Source organism: Medicago sativa, chromosome 2, assembly GCF_051527215.1.
Source record: "Medicago sativa cultivar Bolivia chromosome 2, Bolivia_mono, whole genome shotgun sequence".
NCBI classification, from domain to species: Eukaryota; Viridiplantae; Streptophyta; class Magnoliopsida; order Fabales; family Fabaceae; genus Medicago; species Medicago sativa.
Window position 1 is genome coordinate 8,064,900 of NC_140750.1, and position 16,471 is coordinate 8,081,370.

Here is a 16,471-nt window from a genome sequence, read left to right on the forward strand (position 1 = left end):
AATTCATAAATCAAGCACAATTATTAATTTAGTTAAAAGATGGACTGATAAAAATGGATTAATCTATCAAGTGTTCTATACATAGACAAAGAAACTAGAGTTTAGAGGTAATCCACAAATATTGACATTTCACTACACTCTCCCCTAACACTTTCTTCAACACTGAACCAATTGATAAATAACATGATTCTTCATCCTTCATATGCTTGCTACAACAACTTTCTTGTGGTGATTTATTCAGGATTAGAGTAAACTATCAGTTCATCATCTTGTTGTCGATCCTCACAATTGTTCATCATCTGACTATTCATTTCAAAGTTTCTAGTACTACTATGCTTTCTATTTCCTTTAAAATCTAAATCTTTTGACCTTTTGTAACCACTATCATCAGAATCACATCCATAAGTAGTATTAAGGAACCTCAGATAAATATCATTTTCCCAATGCACATTATCAGTCAAAGGAGAGAGCTTGTTTATGCCATTTGTTGAAGGATATTCCATCAATGACCTTACTCTCCTCAATGCATCTAGAGTTTTAGGAATATGAATAATAACAAAAGCCTTCTGGCATCCATCTTGCCTTAATCAGAAACCACTAGAAATTAACAGTACAAACAAACCTACATGAGAAAAGAAAAAAATAAATGGAAAAACCAAAAAGAAAGGGAAAACACACTTATGTATCAAAAACAAACTTAGCAGAAAAACTGGATAACTAGAATGACATTCTTTTCTTAGGCTAGTAACAAATCAAAACAAGCCTTTGTTAGAACAATAAACATCATAATCAACAAGTTAAATTTAACAAAGTCATTATGAAAACTATGAAAAATGTGGTCACACATACATATATTTGGCTCAAGTATAAATAATCATGTTTTAGGTGAATCGAACACTGAATCACATTTTATCACTGCACTAAAAGCCTGTCTAACAATAAACTACTTCTTTTATAATCTGTGAGTTTTTTACGCCTAAAGATGGACAAGTTCTAATTTCTGAAAAAATAGTGGTCATCCAACTGAAAAAATGTGGTCACACAGACCATATATTTGGCTAACTTAAATTTCTCAGGTATAAATAATCCCCGTTTTTGGCGAATGGAACACTGAATCACATTTTATCACTGCACTAAAAGTCTGTCGAACCATAAACAACCTCTTTTATAAGCTGCAAGTTTTTCACACCTAAAGACAGGCAAATTCTATATTTCTGGGAAAATAATGGTCACGCAACTGAAATAATCTGGTTACGCAGACCATATATTTGGCTAACTCAACTTTCCCCAGTATAAATAATCAACAAGTTATAGAGTCTAACAAAGTCATTATGAAAATTATGAATTTACCAAGAGACTAACTCAAGCTTCAAAGACTGTCAAACAAACTTTATCACTCAATAAAACACTCATAACATCAAACTCCAACCACCATCAACTTCATATCTTCCAGAATCTAAGATAAATTGATATATATTTCTATAAAAAAAATCACTTAATTAGGTGTCAGTGTTAGATGAATCAAATTGATATATATTTACAATATTCAAAGAAATACTTAAATCTAATTTAAATTAGATTGATATGAGGAACAAAGAACATTAGATCACCTAAAAAGTGAAGACCTTACACAAATCACAAAATGTAACAGCCAAGAGGAATATGGAAGAAAATACCTGAGTTGAAAAAGGAAATCGAGAAAGAGAAGAGATCGTCGGAGATGGAGACGGAGACGACGGCGTCCGGCAAGGCTGTGGCGGAATGAAGAAAATGGAACTAGGGAGAGAGAGAGAGAGAGAGAGAGAGAGAGAGAGAGGGGGAGGGAGGCCCGTGAATGAATAGAAAGAGAGGGTACGGTTAAAGTTTTGATTTTTTGTCATTTTTAATTTTTTGTGTTACATGGAATTGGCTGATTTTTTTTATTATTAATGATATTGCCACATAAGGGTGGTATAAGGTGTATTGCCACCTATGGTGGTATACCTATCAGGACTCATTCCAGAATACTCCCATTATGAAGTGTCATTTCAACTTGTTATGTGCTTTGACCAAATTAAATTTAATATAAACAAGCCTTTCTTACCGGTGATCTCACACATGCTATAAACAAATTCTTGAGCAACAATAATATATTCTTATGGAAATTTCTCCTAGAAACAAATCCAATTTCTAAAGTAGAGATATTGTCTGAAAGGGTAACTTTCAGGTGAAGGATCACATGGGAAGGGACAATCCCTTCCCACCATGGGAAAGTTTTTTTTTTTGTGGTTTGATTAAATGAAGTACATAGTTTTATTATAGACACTCAACACACTATCTTTCACCATTCTTCTCTTTCCTCCATCCCCACTCATTCCCCACCAGCAACACATATAATCCACCGTCCCAAATCTCCTTCTTCCCTTCCCAATTGCATCTTTTGTTCAGAAAAAATTGTGTTCATAGATCCAAAACAAAACACAAATTCTATTTCAATCTCATATTCAATCTAAACACAACAACAATACTGTTTCAAGAAGCAACAGGTTGTGAATATTGGGCATAACACCACCATTAGCAATAGTAACATCACCAAGAAGCTTGCTCAATTCTTCATCGTTTCTGACAGTCAATTGAATATGCCTTGGCACAATTCTTGTCTTCTTGTTGTCTCTTGCAGCATTTCCAGCCACTAATCACAAAAATCACAAGTTCAATTCAAAACCCTAATCAATCCAAATCACATCAAATTCAATAAAAATATTCAATTTAAGTTGAAATTAATCAAAAATTATGAATAATAATTACTAAAATTGTAGAAAAACCTAACTGTGTTGAAACTCTAGATCTAGCGATGTGTGTGAAACTTAAGATGAATAAGAGCGGTGATGGAAATCACCTCGGCGATGAGATATTTATGAACGAGCCATACGGCCAACGTCGAATTGAAGTCCGGCTTTGCTGCTTCTTGAGGTGGCTTTCTTCGCCGCACCGGAACCATTGATGGAGAGATGAAGGAATACGGTGGTGGTGGTGGTGAGTGTAGGAGAGAGAATGGTGGTGGATGATATAGTGTGAGCAGACCATCATAAAATCTATGCTCCTCTTTAATCTAACCACAAAAAAAAAACTTTCCCATGGTGGGAAGGGATTGTCCCTTCCCATGTGATCCTTCACCTAACTTTCAATCTATTTACAACTACTTCAAGAATTTGATGAGAATGTTATTAACTAAAGAGGCTTATATACCGTTGGTATTAAGTAGATGTTAGTTTTATTCACAACTACAATATCTTTTGGACGATCCAAACTTGCTTGACATGTTCAGCAAACGGTATTCCAAGATTTCTGATAAAATCCTGCGGGAAAAATCATCGAGCGAGTCCTGTCCAAGTGATTTCCACTCCTCATACTAAAAAACCATTTTTATTTCCTTGTTCTCAAACATGGAACTGTGATTGTTCATCACTCATTGGTTAAGTTCAGGAAAAGTAAACTGAGTTTGGAATCAATTCATATTAACAAGAGTAATTGAGATAAAAAAACTGAGCTTTCCACTCCTCAGAGTTTCTAAACTATGCATTTGAATTTTCTTATGACAATGCTTATTATTCTTGTCCCCGTTAATGATCTTTTTGGCTATGGATTTCTGGAACCAGTTAAGGTCATATCAATACAAAAACGTGGCTAATTCACCCTGCCAAGCCTTTTCAAGTCTACAGAGATAAACGTTGAATCCCACCTTCATTTTAATCTTTTTTTGAAGGCATCCAATTTTTAATAACAAATTTCTTTCTCTAATTTGGATGCTACCAAAGGTCAAAATCATCTACTCTTACAGTAAATTTTCCAAGTTATTCAGAGTTTGTCACCATAACTTCATAATTCCCCAACAATTTTATACCATATTAGAGATATAGATTAGTTTTTTTTTTTGTTGAAAAAAATAAGTGCTTTATATGCTTGAATATGTATTCGAAACCTTATATGCTTTACGGTTTTGTGATATTAACATGGATATTGTGAGTTTGTTCGTAAATTTATCCTTTTTGTGTTTAACGACTTTAAATTTATACTAGACCATCGACCCGTGCGAGGTAATATTTGACAGTAACATGTAACAAAATAGTTTAGTTGAATGTCATAATTCACTACTACAAAATATATATTTTACATCATGGGGGTTTTAGTTTTCACATCAGTCGCAAAATAACTGAAGGGAAACATACAGACTGTGAGTTTTTACATCAGTTGACATATGCACATGAGGGGAATTCTTAATAGCATGTACCATTTACATCAGTGGATAATTGGAATGATGGGAAAAAAACGCGGTGGCATTTTCGTAATTTGAGTAAAAACTTTTACCTTATCCCCCTTTTCTCTATCGTGAAACACGTACACTTTACCTTCCTCACTTTTTCATTCAATCGAACCAGCCAAAAACCTATCCCAACCCACCACCGTCTCTCCCATCCACACCGTCCAAGCTCAATCACAATACCCTTCAAATCGGTTCGCATCGACAACACACCACACCATTCAAATCAAGATCGAAGAAACCCTAAACCCCCTTTCGTTTGCGATCTCCGATCGAAGATGGATGAAGAATACGATGTAATCGTTCTGGGAACTGGTCTCAAAGAATGCATTCTCAGTGGTCTTCTCTCTGTCGATGGCCTCAAAGTAACGAACACTTCAACACTGATTTCATTCTTCGATTCATATATAGATCCAATCAAATCATGTTTGATTTTTTATTATTTTTTTGCTTAGGTTCTTCACATGGATAGAAATGATTATTACGGAGGAGAATCCACTTCCCTTAATCTTATTCAGGTAAAAAAAACTTTCTCTGATTTTTTTTATTTTATTTTTATTATTTTTGAAATCTGAAACTAATGAATGATATTTGATTTATTTGTATGATTCAGCTTTACATTCGATTAAGTCCTTCAAGATAGATTTTCATGTCAACGCATTCTGTTTTCTCTCAGTTGAACCTTGATGATGCCAGATAGATTTTCATGTCATGTCCTTCAAGATACAATGATCAACTTTCAAGTGTCTCGAGTAAGTGGAGGAGCTGTTTTTATTAGATGGCTCACTTCTCTGCTTTGTCCTTGTTTCCTTGTATTTTTACATCCTTAGTTATTTTATTATGGTTGCTGGTCTATTCTCAATTGTAAAATTATTGATGATGATTGTGTATATTTCTGAATTCTGATGCTTGAAATAAGTTGTTGGTAATTAGGTACATTATATACAGCACTTGTTTCTAATTGCATATATGTTTTTCTGATTGCTTACATAGGGGCCAACAATGCATATATTATTCACCTTTTTTGGGTGTCAATGACATGCAAATTATGTTCAATAATTATATATTTGTGGATTGTTGCTGAAGGTTGAGCTAATAAAAAGTGATATAAAGTACTTAAATGTGTGAAGACTAAATGGTAGTTCTATTTTTGTAACGGACTAGTTTTATTAGAAGGAGACATGGAGATAGTAAAAGTACATGTTAATCTAGAAGACCAAATTGCAGAACTAATTAGTCATCATTAATTCTAGTATGCTTCCATAGTATTGTTGGTGCTTAGCATGATTGATTATGAATTTTAAAGGACTGATTTTGATTCCAACAAATTAATCACCTTGTCCAAAGGTGAAGAGAGTGGCATTGTTGGCCTAGCAGCTACAGAATACATTTCTTTCTATCCTGCTAATAGAAACTAGAATGCAAACCAGTCTAATATTTCAATGAACACATATAGGATATTTGTTTATGTGGAAAGAAATCCTATAAACCTCGTTTGAACTCACACAGACACTTGATGTTATTAATTCCTACCTTTATTGCACTTCTGTTTGATTTAATACTATCATTTCCTGTTTGCAATTGCAAGTGAGCTAAGTTAAGAGAGAAACTAAGATACAAATAACTAGAAGGCTAGAAGTAAAACATATATGCAATTAGAAAAAGAGCTATGGTTACTAAAATTTGGGAGGGATTGCATAACAAATATGTAAGTATATCTGAGAATAATACTCGAGAGGAGTTGGTTTTGATTTATTTTCCTTTCGAAAAGTCGGTATTCAACTTAAAGACCAGCTAATCTAGAGAACCAATCTCACTATCCATTAGGGGGGACGCAATTGAAGTCAGAGGAGATGACAAGCCTCCTCCTCATTTGGGTTCTAGCAAAGACTATAATATCGATATGAACCCTAAGGTTATTCATTTATTTTCCGCTTTTCTTGTTTTTAATTATTTCGGTGCATCTTTTAGTTATGCGTTGACAAAAATTGATTTTACTTAAAAGTGAGAGTTGAATGTAAAGTGGCTTATGTTTGAATAAAAAAGTTAAACAAAAAATTTCAGTTTAAAAATCAAGTTAGGACTCAAAAGCTACAAATCCTAGCTTCAAACATGTCAAAACTCAAAATCAATCTTAGTCCTCCAAAATCAATTGTTAGCTGAATCAAACATAAGCTTAGTCTATTATGATACATATGATATTTTCATGACATTCATCTAATATTTTATTTTTTTTTATTTTTTTGGGTGTTTAGTTCATTATGGCCAATGGCACATTAGTGAGGGTTCTCATTCATACTGATGTTACAAAGTATCTCTATTTCAAAGTTGTGGATGGAAGCTTTGTCTTTAACAAAGCAAAGGTACGTTTCAATTTTTTATTGCTTTACACATTGATTGCATTGGGAAATCTGTTTTGGGTTTTAGATTTATGACAATGTATTGATTGCGTTATTGATGGGAAATTCCACTTTTATAGGTTCACAAGGTACCTTCAAGTGACATGGAGGCTTTGAAGTCCCCACTTATGGGAATATTTGAAAAATGCCGCGCATGCAAGTTTTTCATATAAGTTCAAGATTATAACGAGTGATCCTAAAACTCATGATGGGATGGACTTGACAAGAGTCACTACTAAGGAGCTGATAGCGTACGTATACAATATACACTTTATTTTTTCTTGTTTCCTCCATTATATTTCCATTTATAGATTCAATTCAATGATCCACCCTTTGTACTGCCTTAGTACTCTGTATAGTCCTTTGGAAATTTGTTTTGAACTAAGTACCATGTCTTTCGACCTTAATATGGTATCTTCATTAACTTTTCAGTCAGAGTCAATAGTGACATGTAATTGTACGAACACTTCTATCAGTTTTATATATAGAGTAAATATGCGTTCATGAATTCAAATTCCAAGCGTGTGGTGATTTACGATAAATTGGCATTTATGTTTGTTGACACATGTAATTGCTTGTCAAATTCATCTTGCACGTCATGATATTTATATATTACCATATGTATTTGTAGGGTAGGTATCTTCGTTCCTATACTAAGAACGAAAGTATAACTTTGAGTGAATGGTTAGAAAGAATAGTTTAAGATCCTTTTGCCTTTCTTGTTGACCCATGACAGAAAATTTGGCCTTCATGATAACACTGTGGATTTCATTGGTCATGCTTTGGCGCTTCATAGAGATGATCGCTTCTTAATAAATCCAGTAGTGCCCAAACTCGCCCGATCCAAGTATTTAGAGAGTTTAAGTTCCCTTACATTGTTCAGTATTATGCCTGCACCGAATTGTCCCATCAATAACCTAAATGTTATATTCTCTAACTGTCGCTTTATCGGACGGAGATGGGTTCATGTTTGTGTTCTTTGGTTTGCTATGGGTGGATGATTTTGGACTGAATCCGACTGTAACCAATGTTCACCCCTAAATTAAACTACGAAGAAAAGAGTCAAACATATGGCTAGGTTTTTTTTTTTTTTGAACAATTGCAGAACTATCAAACTTATGGGAAGTTTCTCAGTTTGAACTTACATCTTGTGCTATTCACGATGAATTTGTAGATATAATATTGGTTGGAGTCATGGGAAAGAGAAACATTTTATAATAACTTTTTGTATTGAGTACAATGGGCCATTGAAGATTATTTGATTATTCCACAAGTATATTATGCTTATCATTGGTATAGGAGAAAAAAGAAGTGTAATCTGAGATGCTCAAGTGGTGTTCTCGAAATGACTTTCTGACAGAGTATATATTACATTTAATTTGTATATGTTATTTTGTAAATTCTAATACTTTGCTGCATGGATGCATTTTGCTAAATCAGTTAGTTATTTACATTTTTATGTGAGGCCAGTTTCATTTATCGACTTTTTTTCTTCTAAGTGCAGATTTATTAAAAGGATCTTTCTATGCCAATCCCATACTTGATATGCCTACAACAGATAAATCTTTGATACGACGGTAAAGTGGATGAGAACACTTGATTTGTTTTAAAAACTTTAGTTGTTTCTTGCCGTATGTGTTTTTGTTTATCTTATATATGGATATGGATATTATGGAGCAATTCTCGCTATCAAAATTCAATTGTTATTCTTGTAGATATAATACGCCTTACATGCAAGATGTCACAGAGTTACAATAGGGATCTATTCCTATTGTTATTCATCTGTTTTTGCAGAGTTACAATAGGGATCTATTCCTCTTCCTCTATTTTCTCCTCATCATAGTTTCAGCAATAACTCCATTTACAATAGATCATGCTGACATGAATATTTCTTTGAACTTGCAGGTTATACTGATCCTGATCCATCTAAATCACATTTTACCCGCTTGCATGAATGGCATTTTCGCTCAGGGCTTGATCGATACATATGGATAATTGGAATGATATATGCTTATTATCATCCTACTGTAAGTTTCTCATTTTATATATTTGAACAAGCCAAGACAAATCTAACATTCACCTCCATCCTCTTTGTTATTGAGTGATGATTTTGAAGTGGCAGACTATGGCCTGGTTGGGATGATCTTCTAGCTTATAGGAGTTTTTCAATTTTGAAGTGATAATTGTATGTCTTTGAAATGAATACTTGTGAGGGTTATAAATTAAATTTTGTATCTCTTAGCTTTTTAGCTTCCTTTTTGGCATTAAAATATCATTTTTTTTCATATTTCTAATATAAATAAAAGAAAAGAACATGGTCTCAAGCTGATTTTGTAAGCAGTATTAATAAAGCATAATTTTTTTTTAAAAAGTGTAGATTTCACATCGGTGGGATAGAAGACTGATGATAAATATAATTATTTTACTTCAGTGTCTATCATAAAACTGATGTGAAAACCCTTATCTTAAATTTTAAAAAGAACGTATCACATCAGTGGGAAAAAAGCCTGATGTGGAAATATTGCTATTACATCAGTCCGTACCTGATGTAAAATGACGTGCACATTCTACATCATATCAGTTTACATCGGTTGCCACCTGATGTGAAAAGTAGTTTCCAACTGATGTGAAAACTGATTTCTGTAGTAGTGATTGTTCTAATTAAATTCATAATATTAATTATCATATACATTGGTACTGTACCATATCATATTATGTCCATGACATCGACCTTGATATTGTAACATGACATCGACCCGACACAGATTTTGATCTTTTAATTGCAATGAACAGTAAATGCGATTATCATTGAAATTAGGAACATAATTTGACTAACATAATAGCGAGACGGGTTAAGCATTATTAATAAGAGATAAGGTTAATATAGTAAAATTAAGCAGAGAAATTAGGGTAAATCTAGAGCAAAATATTGCTTACGGGTTAACTTTAAGTAATAAGAGATAATAGAAGAGATAGGGTTAATATAGTTAAATTAAGCAGAGAAATTAGGATAAATCTAGGGCAAAATATTGCTTACGGGTTAACTTTAAGTAATAAGAGAATGCATTGATGTAATCTATAAATTTAAATGAAATATGGTTTATTTTTTGCCAAAAAAAGTGATCACCCAAAACTCAAATCAAACCTTTATATTTTATTATTATTTCTTTTATTTCACTCTAGATTAATAGCGAAATTCTTTCCCCATACCTCATGCGCTGTTGAATTTTCCATTTTGCCTGTGTTCAAATTCTAGAAGTTAAGGCCAAGCACAATGGGTCGAACCGACCATACTCATTGATAACCGATAAATAAGTTGGTTATCACGTTGCACTTAACTCTTATAATGGACAAAAAAATTGAATGATTGCATTGCCTAAGACATCTAATCAATGACTATTTAATGATTTTATAGTTTTAGTTGTTTTTAGTTTTAAGTAATCATTTTGAATTAGTAATGCTTGTCATGGATGTTTGATGATGTAGGTTAAGGAATGACTCTGAAGATATGGGAAGCTACATCGTGGATGAAGGTTGCTTTGCTGAAAATTTGGAAAGCTGCAGTGCCCTGGATTGTAAGCCGGGTCGTACATAGTACAAACGCATGAGACCACGTCTGGCCATTACTTAGGGTGTGTTTGGTTCTCAAGAGAAGTCGTGAAGAGAGAAATATGTGTGAGAGAGTATGAGAAGTGAGAAAAATGTGAGAAATATGATAGATTTTGAGTATTGTTTGGTTTAAGAGAAATAGAGAAGAGAGAAAAAGGCTAATTTTTTGAATTGACTAATAAACCCCTACCTAAAAATATATCTAATCAAAAAAATACTTCAACTTTTTTTTAGGGAAAAAATACTTCAACTTAAAAAATATTTGTTTGTGAAATTTAATTTTTGTAAGAACCATAAAACAACCATAATATTTTACTAAAAACATAAAAATAAAACAACGATCAAACAAATTAATTTTTTATAAAAAGATAGCTTAAAAAAAATTGAAGCTCGTAAGTTACTTGCCTCAAGCCCAAAAAAAGATGCTGGCTACAGTGGGATATTAATTAACATATAGAAAAAACCAACATGAGTACATAACAACAACATGGATAAAATGGTTCTCTCGAAAACAAAAAAAAAACACGGATAAAATGGTAAATTATACCAATTAGCCAGCCCCCGCTCTCTTTTCTTCGCTATGATGGAGAGAAACCAAAAAGTTAAAATTTGGTCTCTCCTATTTCTCTCTCTTTGACTTCTCTCCTTAACCAAACTGAAGGAATGAACAATCTCTCCTCTATCTCTCTCTCCCCTATTTCTCTCTTCCCTATTTCTCTAGAAACAAACACAGTGTTAATGAGAAAGAATATGAGTTGTCCCCAATGATTGAAATCCTAGGAATAATAAAGAAATATGTCAGGAGTAGGTAGGATATGATAAGAACAATACATATGTAAAATGACCAAAGTGTACAACTTGTAGTGGTTGACCTTGTACTATAAAAGGACAACAATGCGTTGGTGTCAATGGTCCAAAAATTTATTATAGAATTGGAGAGGTCAGTTTACGGCTAGGGTTAGCAGCTTTAGAGTTCTCATTTCATCTCATCTTCTCCATAGATGAGCATGAGTACTAGATTCTAGAGGTTTATGAAGGTGAGAAAAACACAAGAAGGGGGGGTTGAATTGTGTTTTGAAAAATTCTTCGTTTCTCCTAAAAACTGAACACACTGATCAGAAGCTAGGTGAGACAGCTTCTGAAGTGATAATCAGAATCTAAATGCAGCGGAATAAAACAGAGAGAGAGAAGAAGAACGACACAAAGCAATTATACTGGTTCCTTCCACAATCCGGAAGTAGTCCAGTCCCCCTTGCACTTCCAAGGAGATTTCACTATGAGTAATATCTGATTACAAATGCTCAAGCACACAAGCAAGAGACTTCCAATGCTCAAGCACACAAGCAAGAGACTTCCTTTGCTCAAGAACACAATCAAGAGACTTCCTGCTCAAGCACAATTGCAAGAGACTTCCTAACTAAACAAAATTACACAGAAAATTGTTTAAGTTTGAACACTTGATATACAATCAGAGGTGCTCACAATACAAATCAGATACAGACTCAATGGACTTAAGAATTTCTAAGATATGACTTTGAGACACAGAAATTCTAAGTGAATGCAGAACAATTTCAGCAGAGGTTTGGTACTTGTGAAAATCTTGTGAGTCTTTCGTTCAGCGTTCTTGCATTACCAATTCTCTAGGTCTTCACTCCTTTATATAGAGGTGTGAAAGAGACGTTGTGAAATTGCCAGCACACCAAAGAGTCGTTGTTGAAGCTTGATCTTTCACCAATGATCTTTTGCCTGATATGGTTGTTGTCCTATGAAGAACAAATTTGAAATCCATTCCTTATCCAAAGGAACATCTATGCAGGCGAAACCGTATTCTGGAGCTGTTTTCTTGTCCTGTAGCGTGGACACAAAACAGAGTAGTGGAGAACGTGGTTGTACAATTCGTACAAAGTACAATGTCAACGCTTTCGTCCAAATTGCAAGCATACGCCTTCAAACACCTTTGAAATGACCGTTGCAAAATTCCACTAATCCTTTGTTTGTGTTTTCGAATCCAATAGACAGCTTTTGCATTGATAAATCTTCAATCCTTGATTCTTTGCAAATCCAGTTGATATTTAGCTTCTGGTGAAATGGCTTCTGATGAGGCAGCTTCTGATGATGCAGCTTCTGATGATATGACTTCTGAACTTCTTGTCTTCAGGAGCACTATTCCAACTTCAGAAGCGACTCAACTTCAGGAGCACTATCCTTACTTCAGAAGCGACTTAACTTCAGGAGCGCTTTTTCTCTTCAGTAGCAAGTTGCCTTCAGGAGCGTTCAAGCTTCAAATTTTTGTTGTTACCTTAGCTCTTTATTTGCTCATTCAGAACCAATGATGATGTAACTTTATAATTATGGTCCTGTACACTTGAACAAATATTAGCTAGTCCAATTTACAATTTTTAATACCTTGTTATCATCAAAACTCTTTAAGGTTCATTGTTAAACACATTTTGTTCCAACAATCTCCCCCTTTTTGATGATGACAAACAAAAGTATTTAAAATTGATCAATTGTTGTTAATCTAATTAACAAGTTGACTTTGGGGTTCTGAGGTTTGTAAGCTCAGAATCTGAGGTTTGTAAGCTCAAACTCCCCCTGAGTCTGATAGTCTTTAAGGTGAGGTTTGTAAGCTCCCCCTAAGTTCTATCCAGGTTAATTAAATTCATTTTTCGCGCAATAATATTATCAGAGCTTAAAAACAAAATTGAATCATTGAAAGAATTAACTTATAGATAAGAAGAATGGTTCAATTAACTTTACTTGAATTTTGATACTCCTTCGTTCGTTCATAGCTTATACCAATAAGGTAAAAAAAATGATAGAAGTTTTTCAAAAATTTCAAATGCCATTAATGGGGCTCAGAGCCTTTAAATACTTGTCACATATACTCCCCCTTTTGTCATTATCAAAAAAAATTGAAATATATATAAGCATAAAAGACAAAAAGATATGAGAAAAACTCAAACATGAGAGAGTATAATAGAAAATGAACTAAATAAATCAGAGCAAAAAATATGAACATGAATATCTACATATCAGAAGTAGCTAAACAGTCAGAATCAGTAAGCATTCAGAAGCAAGAGAAATAAGACAAAATGGTTTCAGAAGCAAGGACTAAGAAAATAAAACAAACAACAAACAAAAAGTAAAACACAAGGGTGTGCAACTAAGGGTTGGTTTGTTGTTGTTTCTTCATCTCCTCCATTTCTTCAATCTTCTTCTGCAACAGTTCTTCAAGTTGTTGTTGCCTCTGGAGAAGAGCTTGTTCCCTCTCCTTAGCTTCTTGCTGCTGCTCTGCCATCTGTTTCTTCAGAAGCTTACACAACCTGGCTTCTCTGGTCAAGTAATCCGTTTCAAAGAAGAAAGGCTGGTTTGCCAGGAGCAGTGTAGAACTTCTTACTCTAAGACTCTGATTCACATGCTCCATTAGCCTTCTGACTGATGCTTGCTTGACTCTGATGCATTTAGCTTTGATTTCTTCGATAAGCTCAGTTTCCCGGTTCTGAAGAGATGCCCAGGAGTCTTCATATGCACTTGTGAGATCAATTGTCCTTCGTTGATCCACAAGATTATGCATCTGACTCAGAATTGTGAGAAGTTCAGAATTAATATATCCAGATTCCAGGATGTTTGTGGGTGGATGTTCAAGGGTTTCAAGATCAGAATCACTGATTTCTAAATCTTGAACAGGGTTAGGAACTGGAATGGTAAGGAGTGTTTGTGTGTTTGAAGATGAAGGCTGGTCAGAATCAATGTGTGTGGTGAAGGTTGAGGCTTGAACATTGACTAGAGAGATGTCAACATCCATGGGAGTTGGTTCTGAAGAGTGTTCAGGTAAAGGTTGAAATTCAGTTTCAGTTGGTGGTTGTTGTGGTGAATTTGTTGTTTGATTGTTGAGTTGGGGGTCAATGGTAGCTAATGGTGATTGTGGGGGTGTTGTGGGTTTTTGTGGTTTAGGTGTTTGTTGATGGGGGTTTTCTGAAACAACGTTTTCAGAAGCAGCTGCTTCTGGAGTTGTTTCAGAGGCCTTTTCTGAGGTAAACTCAACATTTTCTGGAGGAATCATGTTGAGAGGTTGAATGTTAAGGGGTTGAGGGTTAAGGCGAAAGATAGTATCAATGACCCTTTCTCTCTGCTCAGCCAGTTCAGCCAACTTCTCATTAATGATGTGACCAACTGGTTCATAAGTAGTTGACTGAGAGGGCTTATCGTTGGTTTTGGTTGATGTTGATTGGCTTTTTACTGGTTTTTGAAACAGTTGAGCTAAGGGTATATCATCATCAGAATCATCAGAATCTGATAATGATTTGGATGCGGAATCTGATGATATATTAATTACCTTCTCTGGTTCAGGATCAGAATCCTCTTTAGCAGACTCACTGGTCATCAGAATCAGTTGCTTGGCTTCTGAAACTACAGACTCTTGTAGCTCAGCAGCAATTTACAAGACCTTTTCAGCTGCTGCCTTCTTCTCTTGTAACTCCTTTATCTCCAAATCAGAAGCAGCTTGAGCTGTCAAGGTGATATGAGGAAAATCCTTGGTCCTCCTCAAGGCTGGCTTCCTCTTTCTCTTTGGTATAGCAGGTTGATTAAGAGTAATGCCAACATCCATGATCATCCTGGAATCCATGTCTTCAATGGCTTCTTCAATAGAAGGTACTGATGAACTACCAATTTTGAGCTTGTCAGTAGCAACTTTTGCCTTTTTAGCAGATTGTTCAACCTCTAGATATTGCTCTGCAGTCATCTTCCTTTTTGACTTTCTGCCTCTGGCTCGTGGCAGAGCACCACCATACATTTCCTCTGGAATATCTTCCAATCTGATTCTTTCATTGGTTGCCTCAAAATGTTCCTTGATATAGTACATCTGCACTTCAATGGGATCCTTCTTGCAGATGGGTGGAAAGTCCTTCATAAGATCAGACTTAACAAGTGATTCACTCAAATCTGTATGAAGCTTGGTGACAGCAGGGATCAACTTCATATTCTTGAGGGTTTGTGCATTAATGAACTTTCCAGTTTTAGTATCAAGCAGCTCATCTGTGAAGGCTTCAACACTGCTTAGCTTATCTAAGACTCCTCCTTGATAGAATATTTCTGACAAGAGTCTTCCATAAGGTACCCAGGTTCTATTCTGCAGCTGACTCTGTTTCAGACACTCTATCAAGTATTTGAACATATATTTTGGCACGTTCACTTTCTCCTTCTTAATGAAGTGTTGAAGAAAGACTTTTTGTGCCAAATTGGGTTTCTCACTACCACCACATGGAAGTAAGTCCTCATTCTGAATCTTCAGAAGCAGCTTCTTATCCATGCTTAGATCAGCATATTTTCCTGCTTGCGTTGAGTTGTACAGTGCCAAGTTTACTTTTTCCTTCCAGAGGCGTTCTTCAGCTGTATTTGAGAGATCAATTCCAGAGTATTTTCCAGAGGCCTCTCTACAGAGTACAGCTTCTATCTGCCATTCCGCAATTCTCACTGGAATACCACAAATACTTGACCTGATTTCAATACCTGTAAATGGCTCAAGTCCCATTTCTTCTCTGGTCTTCCCTTCCAGTTCGGGATAAATCAACACCATTTGACTTTCTTCAGTTATAGACGCAGCTTTGTCATAAACCTTAGCCCTTACCCAGAAGTGTCTTACTAATGCCTCGTATGTTGGTCCATTCAACATCTTGAAGTAATGCATAAGTTCCTGCTCTTCATAGTAGCTTCTGATCCAACACTTATGAAAATCCAGAGAATCAAAATCCACTGGATTCTCTATCTCAACTTGCAAATCCCATTCTTCCAATTTCATGCTTCTTCCTCCGTAGTCATATTCAGGGACCATTCGTGAAGTAGATACTGAATCTTCTCGTTGCGAGCTTGATGATGCCATTTGATGATTGACGAAGATTTGAAGAAGATGAAGATTTTAGGGTTCTAAGGTTGAGAGAATGCGCTTACTTCGCAAGAGGTTTGAGAGCGAATGTGTTTGTTGTGAGTGAGTAGTGTGTGAATTGTCAAAGTGTTAAAAGTAAAACGATTGCAATTCAAAAGAGACAAACAAACATAATATTAATGACAAAATTGGGGGCGCGTGAAAAGTACTTTCAAAGCTATAAATCATCATTGCCCTTTTAGTTATACACCAACACATACAGGCCACGTAAGAAGT

The 16,471-nt window shown here is 34.9% G+C and overlaps 2 long non-coding RNA genes and 1 pseudogene across 3 annotated transcripts; 1 reads left to right on the top strand and 2 right to left on the bottom strand.

Annotated features, from left to right (window-relative positions):
- LOC146944177 (uncharacterized) lies at positions 1-1,955 on the bottom strand. Its single transcript, XR_015025864.1, has 2 exons — positions 1,677-1,955; positions 1-622 (listed from the first exon to the last, which is right to left on the bottom strand). It is a non-coding gene; the product is annotated as an uncharacterized LOC146944177 (long non-coding RNA).
- A 650-nt stretch (positions 1,956-2,605) lies between these two features.
- On the bottom strand, positions 2,606-3,158 carry LOC146944178 (uncharacterized). Its single transcript, XR_015025866.1, has 2 exons — positions 2,810-3,158; positions 2,606-2,671 (listed from the first exon to the last, which is right to left on the bottom strand). It is a non-coding gene; the product is annotated as an uncharacterized LOC146944178 (long non-coding RNA).
- A 976-nt stretch (positions 3,159-4,134) lies between these two features.
- Positions 4,135-8,940, top strand: LOC146944179 (guanosine nucleotide diphosphate dissociation inhibitor 1-like; annotated as a pseudogene). The gene is made up of 8 exons (XR_015028031.1): positions 4,135-4,665; positions 4,756-4,818; positions 5,387-5,412; positions 6,128-6,215; positions 6,556-6,663; positions 6,780-6,950; positions 8,204-8,276; positions 8,605-8,940. The product of XR_015028031.1 is annotated as a guanosine nucleotide diphosphate dissociation inhibitor 1-like (transcript).
- Positions 8,941-16,471: the final 7,531 nt, after the last annotated feature.